The 8,415-nt window shown below is 34.6% G+C and overlaps 1 long non-coding RNA gene across 1 annotated transcript; it reads right to left on the bottom strand.

The window, feature by feature from the left end:
• Positions 1 to 6,828: 6,828 nt before the first annotated feature.
• LOC134282796 (uncharacterized) lies at positions 6,829 to 8,081 on the bottom strand. The gene is made up of 3 exons (XR_009995355.1): positions 7,941 to 8,081; positions 7,584 to 7,684; positions 6,829 to 7,361 (listed from the first exon to the last, which is right to left on the bottom strand). It is a non-coding gene; the product is annotated as an uncharacterized LOC134282796 (long non-coding RNA).
• Positions 8,082 to 8,415: the final 334 nt, after the last annotated feature.

The raw sequence follows: 8,415 nt of genomic DNA, 5'->3' as shown, positions 1-8,415 counted from the left end.
CTAAAAAAAAATCTCAACTAAAGTCTTAGAATTACTCAGCTAGAATTTAGAATAGAAGAGATTAAGGAATTTTTATTTTTCTCAATTTTTTATGACGGCCGCTAGTCTAGAATTTTGGATTTAAGAAAATTCTCAGACTTGAGAGCATTCTCAGACTTAAGTATGTTTTATAACGGCGGACCCTGTTAACTTTTCATAATTTTGACTTCTTCTCAAGAACCACTGGGCCAATTTTAACCAAACTAATGGTACAAAGCGTTCATAGTTAAAGGGGAGTTTAAATTGTAAAAATGAAGGGCAAAGACCCCTCATAAGGAGAGATAATTAAGAAAAGACAAAAATAGGGTGGGGTCATTAAAAATCTTCTTCTCAAGAACCACTGGGCAAGAAAAGCTGAAACTTATGTGGAAGCATCCTGGGGTAGTGTAGATTTTATCTTGTTCAAATCATGGCCCCTGGGGGTAGGGCGGGGCCACAATAGGGAATCCAAGTTTTACATAAAAATATATAGGAAAAAACTTTTAAAATCTTCTTCTCAAGAACCACTGAGCCAGGAAAACTGAAACTTATGTGGAAGTGTCCTGGCCGGGGTAGTGTAAATTCTAAATTGTTAAAGTCATGACCCCTGGGGGTAGGGTAGGGTCACAATAGGGAATCCCAAGTTTTACTTAGAAATATATAGGAAAAAATCTTAAAAACTCTTCTTCTCAAGGAGCATTGGGCTAGAAAAGCTGAAACTTATGTGGAAGCATTTTAGGGTAGTGAAGATTGTAAATTGTCAAAATCATGGCCCCCGGGGTAGGACAGGGCCATAATAGGGAATCCAATTTTTACATAGAAATATATAGGAAAAATCTTTTAAAATCTTCTTCTCAAGAACCACTGGGCCAGAAAAGCTGAAACTTATGTGGAAGCATCCTTGGGTAGTGTAGATTCTAGAGTATATGTGGAAGCATCCTTGGGTAGTGTAGATTCTATAGTATAAAAAATCATGACAGGGGAGGGTAAGGGGGCCCCAAGAGGATAGCAAGACATGATACTGGTAAAGAACTGCATCACTCAAGTTACTCAGTTTAGTGATGTGGCCCATGGGCCTCTTGTTTTATATCCCACAGTTCAGTGCAGTTGACATCACAATGGTTTCTGCATATAGCGTGATGAAGTAAAATTAAGTGGAGTCCAATATAGAAACAGTGTAAAACATTGGTTATGAAGTATTTAACATGGGATAAAAAGAATCTCCCATGATTTGCAGGTTGATATGATATTTGTTTGACTTGTGTGTTTATCCCCTTACCAAGGCTTGGGGATTAAAAAAAAACACTAAACTTGTTGAGATAAAATTCATATCCATCCACAATCATGGGAGATCCTATATTTATCTGTGCATCTTCCTGTAACTGGACTTGTGTATATTAACATAATAGTGTATATTCACATCAGAGCTGGGGTATTACTAGTGAGCATTGGCTCACAGACTTCTTGTTAAATTTTATTCGGTGATGAGTGGTACAGGAGGAGTTGGAGATATAATAAAAATTGATGCTTCATATCATAGAAAAATGGCAGTGTCCATGTTTATGGACAACTCAAAATGTGTCTGATCAAAAAGTAAAGTAGGAGGTCATTATATAAATGGCTTTATACATGCATAACAAAGATTTTGTGAGTCTCTTTTAATTTCATTCAATGGTATAAGAGGAGTTGTGGATAAGAGATGGGTACCCCAAAGTGTAACTGACTGATGGTAAAGACAAACATCCTGATCACTTTATACCCTCCCACTTTTGAGAGAGGAGGTGTGTATGATAAGTTGAAGGCTGTTTGTTTTACATTATTGTGGAAAATTTATTGTCATTACTTTAATATAATCTTATTGTCAAAATCTTTATTTGACAAAATTTGTACCTACAGAGACAAAAGTTGAATTTATCAACAAATTATCTGAAGCACAGCTTCCTGTAATTGAAGTTACAAGTTTTGTATCTCCAAAATGGATTCCACAGGTATTTTCTCTACTTCATTAATTTTTTAATGAGCTCAACTGAGCTTAAAGTTCAAGTGATCACATTTTTTCTGATGTTTCTGTCTCCCTCTGTAAATATTTGATGCTTTTGACTTCATCTTGAAACTAGTGCGGTGTGATATTAACGGTTAACTGGTGTATCCGATATATTCACAATACCCATTGCTGTATTTTTTAGCTCTACTGGTCAGACCCAAAAGAGCTTATGCGATAGAAATGTGTCCATCTGTCTGTCTGTCTGTCTAGCTTTATGACTGTCTGTCTGTCTGTAAACAATTTTTCAAAATGCTACTCCTCATACAGTTTTGGTCTGATTTCAATATAACTTGGCACACAAGTAGATTACTTTAAGATTCATAATTTTTCATATTGTTTTTGATTTCAATGAATGGTGTTGCCATGGTTACAAAAAATAGAAATTTCTATGAAATACTTTTCAAAATGCTATCCCTCGGCTCCTACAGTTTTGGTCTGATTTCAATATAACTTGGCACACAAGTAGACTACACTAAGATACATAATTCTGTTTGTCCATTTTTTAGGTCACCTGAGTAAACTCAGGTGACCTATTGCTATCTGTTTTCGTCCGTCGTTGTGTGTTAACAATTGAACATTTTTAGCTCTTCTGAGCCAAAGGCTCAAAGAGCTAATGCTATGGCCATTTGTGCGATGTGCGGTGTGCGTCGTGCAGTGTGCGGTGTGCGTTTAACTTTTTATACGCCCGTCTTAAGACGGACGTATTATGTTATAGGCTTCATGTCCGTCCGATCCGTCTGTCCAATCGTGTCCGGCTCATAACTTCAATACTATTAGGCCTAGGATTATCAAACTTTGTCAACTAATTCTTGGGTAGACGGTGTGTTCGCGCACAAAAAGTAGGTCGCTGACCTTTAGTAAATATGCTATGGCCAAATATGGAAAAATGCTGTCCGGCTCATAACTAGAAAAAATATTAGACCTAGAGCTATCAAACTTGGCAAAAGTATACATCTTAGGTAGAAGGTGTGTCGCGACCTATTTCAAGGTCACTGTGACCTTTAATTTTGGTGAAATTTTTAAAAAAATTAAATTTTTTAAATTTTAAATTTCATAATCCTAAAAATGTAAAAACTAGAGTTGTATCCTTATTAAAAAGTATTAAATCAAGTAAAAACTTATTTTTTTTATCATATACTTTACAGCAATCTTAAACAAATTTCAATGTTAATGAGAGGAATTCAGTTTGTCCCATGGGCATAATTATCAAGCACTAAGAAGAATTTTGATAGCAGAAAGTTGCATGTCAAATTAGAGAGAAATTAATGAGTTTAGTGTGAGGAGGTAACTAGTAGAGCATTGCTGTTATCTATATCCCTCGGGTATTGGGCAAATGGACAGCCGATTAAAAATAGCTCTTGTTGGCTAGCCTAAGTTTTAAAATGAATTTTATGAAAAGTAATTAAAACTTATTTGATATTGCATAATAAACTAATAATCTGATATTATATAATATTAATTAATTAAAAACTAATTTTTTGGAGTGGTGTTGAATCAGCATGCCTACTTGTCCATATGTATTAAATATAAAACTTGTCTGGCATTACATCTAAAAAGAAATCATGGAGTATTTTATATGTTTTAAAAGTGTTTTAGGATAAAAAGTGCAGATCAATTAATATTAAGGGAGTAATGAGTAGACAAGCATCCAGTCAAAAATTAATTAATGAGTTCAATGTAGGAAGGCTATCTGATCAAGCGCTGCCTTATCTGTATCCTTTGGGGATTAGACAGAAGAACTGCTGGTCAGTTTATAGCATATATCATTTGATGGCCAGCCTTTCTTTTCAAAATTGATTTGGCATAGATTAAGTTGTTAAGACTAATTTGATATTGTTTATTATGATGGCCGGCATTTGACAAAGTCTAACACAAATAGTATAGAAATCTATCAGTTATGTAATATTTGTTATAATTATGCCTACAGCACAGGGGATGGATAAAGAAATATTTTTTTAAAAAAATGGAAAAATCATTGAAATCTTAGAATCAAGGTTGACATGATTTTCTTGCACTCTAAACTGTTAAAGATAATTGTGTAATTTTTTGACGGGCGTATCATGCTGTGGCGTGGCAATTTATTAGAATATGGGCCATAACTCAAGAACCCCTTGGCCAATCATTTGTCACAGGGTATCCTTTGCCCAAGGGCTACCATTTATACTAAAACTAGGGTTTGGACCCTTAAACAAGCGGAGATAATCAGGAAAATAGAACCAAAAGTACTAGTTGCTAAAAAATCTTCTTCTCCAGAACCACCAGGCAGATTTTCACCAAACTTACAAACAAGGTTCAGGATATGTTGAAGATTAAAAATTGTTCAAGGCATGACCCTGGGGCAAAGGATGTGGTCTCAAGGTCACTTCAAAGTTAACCAAAATTTACATTTAATAAAACGTTTATATTTTGCTTACTATAAAGACTAGGATCATCAAATCTTGTAAGTTGATGCATCTTAGGACTTCACATCGTGTTAACACAAAAGTAGGTCACCGTGACCTACTTTTTAAATTTTATGGGCTTTTGTTTCCAAATTGATTTGGAGGCATATTTTGGACACGTTAAGGCCTATGATCGTCAAACGTTGTCAGTTGATGCATCTTGAGTCCTTAAACAAGGTCAACTTAAAAGTAGGTCACCGTGACCTACTTTTTAGCTCTTCTGAGCCAAAGGCTCAAAGAGCTAATGCTATGGCCATTTGTGCGTCGTGCGGTGTGCGGTGTGCGTTAACTTTTTAGAAAATGGGCCATAACTCAAGAACGCCTTGGCCAATCAGTGTCAAATTTGTCACAGGGTATCCTTGGCCCAAGGGCTACCATTTATACTAAAATAAGGGTTGGGACCCTTAAACAAGGGGAGATAATCAGGAAAACAAAACCAAAAGTACTGGTTGCTAAAAAATCTTCTTCTCCAGAACCACCAGGCAGATTTTCACCAAACTTACACACAAGGATCAGAATATGTTGAAGATTAAAAATTGTTCAAGGCATGACCCTGGGGCAAAGGGCGTGGTTTCAAGGTCACTTCAAAGTTGACCTAAATTTACAATTGATAAAAACGTTTATATTTTGCTTACTATAAAGACTAGGATCATCAAATCTTGTAAGTTGATGCATCTTAAGACTTCACATCATGTTAAATCAAAAGTAGGTCACAGTGACCTACTTTTTAAATTTTGCGGGCATTTGTTTTCAAATTGATTTGAAGGCATATTTTGGACACTTTAAGGCCTATGATCATCAAACTTTGTTAGTTGATGCGTCTTGGGTCCTTGAACAACGTCAACTTAAAAGTAGGTCACCTTGACCTACTTTTTGAACTTTATGACTTATCCTTTTTGAAAATTTAATCCCATTATTGCAGACACTGAGAGGGTTAGAATCATCAAATCTTGTAAATTGCTGCATCTTGGGACCTTAAAACATATTTATGAAAAAGTGGGTGACTGTGGCCTACTTTTTGAATTTTGCAGGCATATGTTTTCATATTGTTTAAAAGGCATATTTTGATTACCTTAAGACCTACGATCATCAAACTTGGTCAGCAGATGCATCTTGGGACTTTGAAAATTGTTGACTAAAATGTAGGTCACGGTGACCTTCTTTTGACATTTTATGGCTTTATTTAAGTATCTTCAGTATTTATTGGCTAAGAATCATCTAACTTTGTGAGTTGATGCATCTTGGGTTTTTGGAGAGTGACGACCAAAAAGTAGGTCACGGTGACCTACTTTTGACATTTTATAGCTTTATTTAAGTATCTTAGGTATTTATAAGCTTAGAATCATCAAACTTTGTGAGTTGATGCATCTTGGGTTTTCGGAGAGTGACGACCAAAAAAGTAGGTCATGGTGACCTACTTTTGACATTTTATGGCTATATTTAAGTATCTTAGGTATTTATAAGCTTAGAATCATCAAACTTTATGGGTTGATGCATCTTGGGTTTTCGGAGAGTGATGACCAAAAAGTAGGTCATGGTGACCTACTTTTGAATATCTCGAATACATATTGGCTGAGAATCATCAAACTTTGTCAGTTGATGTATTTTGGGCTTTCGAAAATCGCCTACTAAAAATTAGGTCACATTGACCTACTTTTAACATTTTATGGCTATAATTAAGTATCTCCAGTACTTATTGGCTTGGAATAATCAAACTTTGTCAGTTGATGCATTTTGGTTTTTCCAAGAATGTAGATGAAAAAGTAGGTCAAAGTGACTTACTTTTGACTATCTCACATACTTATTGGCTTAGAATCTTCAATCTTTGTCTATTAATGCATCTTGAGTCCTCAGAAAACTTCAATCTTAAAGTAGGTCATTGTGACCTACTTATGGTTTTTTTTATAGCTTTATTAAAATATCTTCAGTTATAATTGGCTAAGAATCATCAAACTTTGTCAGCCCGCACCTCAGATCTCCACATTTTTTCCTTATTCAAAATAAGGAAAAAATGCGGACGGGAGTATTTGGACTAATTTTCCGCATTCATTCCAGATTTTCGTAGATTCAAATTTCCAGATTTTCTCCGTATTCAAAATATGGAGAAAATGTGGATGGGAGTATTTGGACTCTTTTTCCGTATTCTCTCCAGATTTCCGCATTTCCATATATACAAAATATGGAGGTATTTACTTGGTTGATAAAATGCGGAAATACGGAAATCTGGAGAAAATACGGAGTTAATCACATGGTTATAAAATGGCTAATAAAACCGCTACATGATGCATACATACATAAATATTTACAAAACCATCAACAATGTGCAAAATTATATACAATTTATTATATCATTATGAGAAAAAAACATATAAATGAATGAACAAAATTACACATTATGTTCATGAGCAATGTATTGGATCTTATATCTTTGACAAACAAATAGGAGCATGTATGGAAAAAAACTGGAACTCTTATTTAAGCCACAAGTTCATCATGGAAAAAATGTGGCATTTTTTAATATTCATATTAAATAAATGGAAATTTATTCATTCTATTTAAGCAAAAGTGGGAGTGAAATGTTCAACACTATTAGATATTGGGGAAAAAATAACAATTGACATAGCATTGAATATTTACAAAACAAGAAAATTTTTTAGACATTTTTTATCAATCTGGATCACATTTGCCATTTTCTACCTGCATCCCTGATTCATATTTCTCACAATTCAATTTATATCTCAGGTCTGTGCTTTACACCCATCTGTCCAATAAAAATTTTCTTCAGACTTCTTTGTAATTTGTAAGGTCTCTGCATGTTTAATTTCTTGCAGCAGCACTTGCGGTCGAATTGGCAAATCCTATCAATTAAAAAAAAAGTACTTAAATTATAATGGTGCAATATTAATAAAATTTAAATTCATTGCTTTTATTCCTTTTAAAATCTTTTTATAAACACAAGTTTGGGTTCTTCAATTTAATATCAATTTGTTTAAAATATTATTTATAATAATGACAATCATAGTTGACTGTTTTTAATTATTAAACAAGCAATAAAAAAAGAAAAAAAAGAATATATATACCTCAAACATAACCATCCATGGACCAAGCTTTAAGCCCGTTAAAATCGCAGTAAGTTGAACAAGCACTTATTCTTTTTCAGAAATCTCCTCATGCACAGACGCTACCAAAAAAAAAATGTATGGTAAATCATTGCTAGAGATTACAGCCCATGGCTCCCCAAAATTAACACCTTTAATTGTGGTTAACCATAATAAAATTCTATGAGCTGATTGAAAGATTTGAATCATGGGCATATTGGCTGAAAAGTTTGAATCATGGGCATAGCCTGGTAGCTCAGTCCTAGGCCCTAGCCGCCTAGAGTATTTATTTTCATCATCACAGTGACACACATGTTAAAAAAAATATGACTGACGTACCGCATATGAAATACGTGTATCTGCATCTTTTGGTTGATACAGCAATACGATCTCAGGCTGTCTGGTCAACAAACTTCCTCCTTTAGACAGAGCAGACGTTGCAACATGGAGGCCAAGGTTAAATTTTGGCGGTCTGTTGTTTAAATTAATTGATCACTGAGCCCGACTTTTTGAAACATTCTTCCGATCCCGATCAAATTGTTCATAACATTCAGGAGAAACAGAGAACTGCTGTTAACTCCAAGACAGTTTTTATGCACCCAAATTTTTTCGGGGTGCATATTGTTTTTGTCCTGTCTGTCTGTTTAGCTGTATGTCTGTCTGTTTGTTTGTCTGTTGTCAACTTTAACCTTCGCCATAACTTTTGAACCGTGAGACTTAGAGACTTCATATTTGGTATGGATACTTCACTACAAAAACACTTTCAACTGACACCAAGGTCAATGACCTTATGACCTTGATTGTGACCTTTATG

This window comes from Saccostrea cucullata, unplaced genomic scaffold, assembly GCF_032062105.1.
Source record: "Saccostrea cucullata isolate Sc308-1 unplaced genomic scaffold, CSIRO_AGI_Scuc_v1 ctg17757, whole genome shotgun sequence".
NCBI classification, from domain to species: Eukaryota; Metazoa; Mollusca; class Bivalvia; order Ostreida; family Ostreidae; genus Saccostrea; species Saccostrea cuccullata.
Note: the sequence above shows the minus strand (reverse complement) of the source record. Positions and strands in the feature narration are given on the sequence as shown.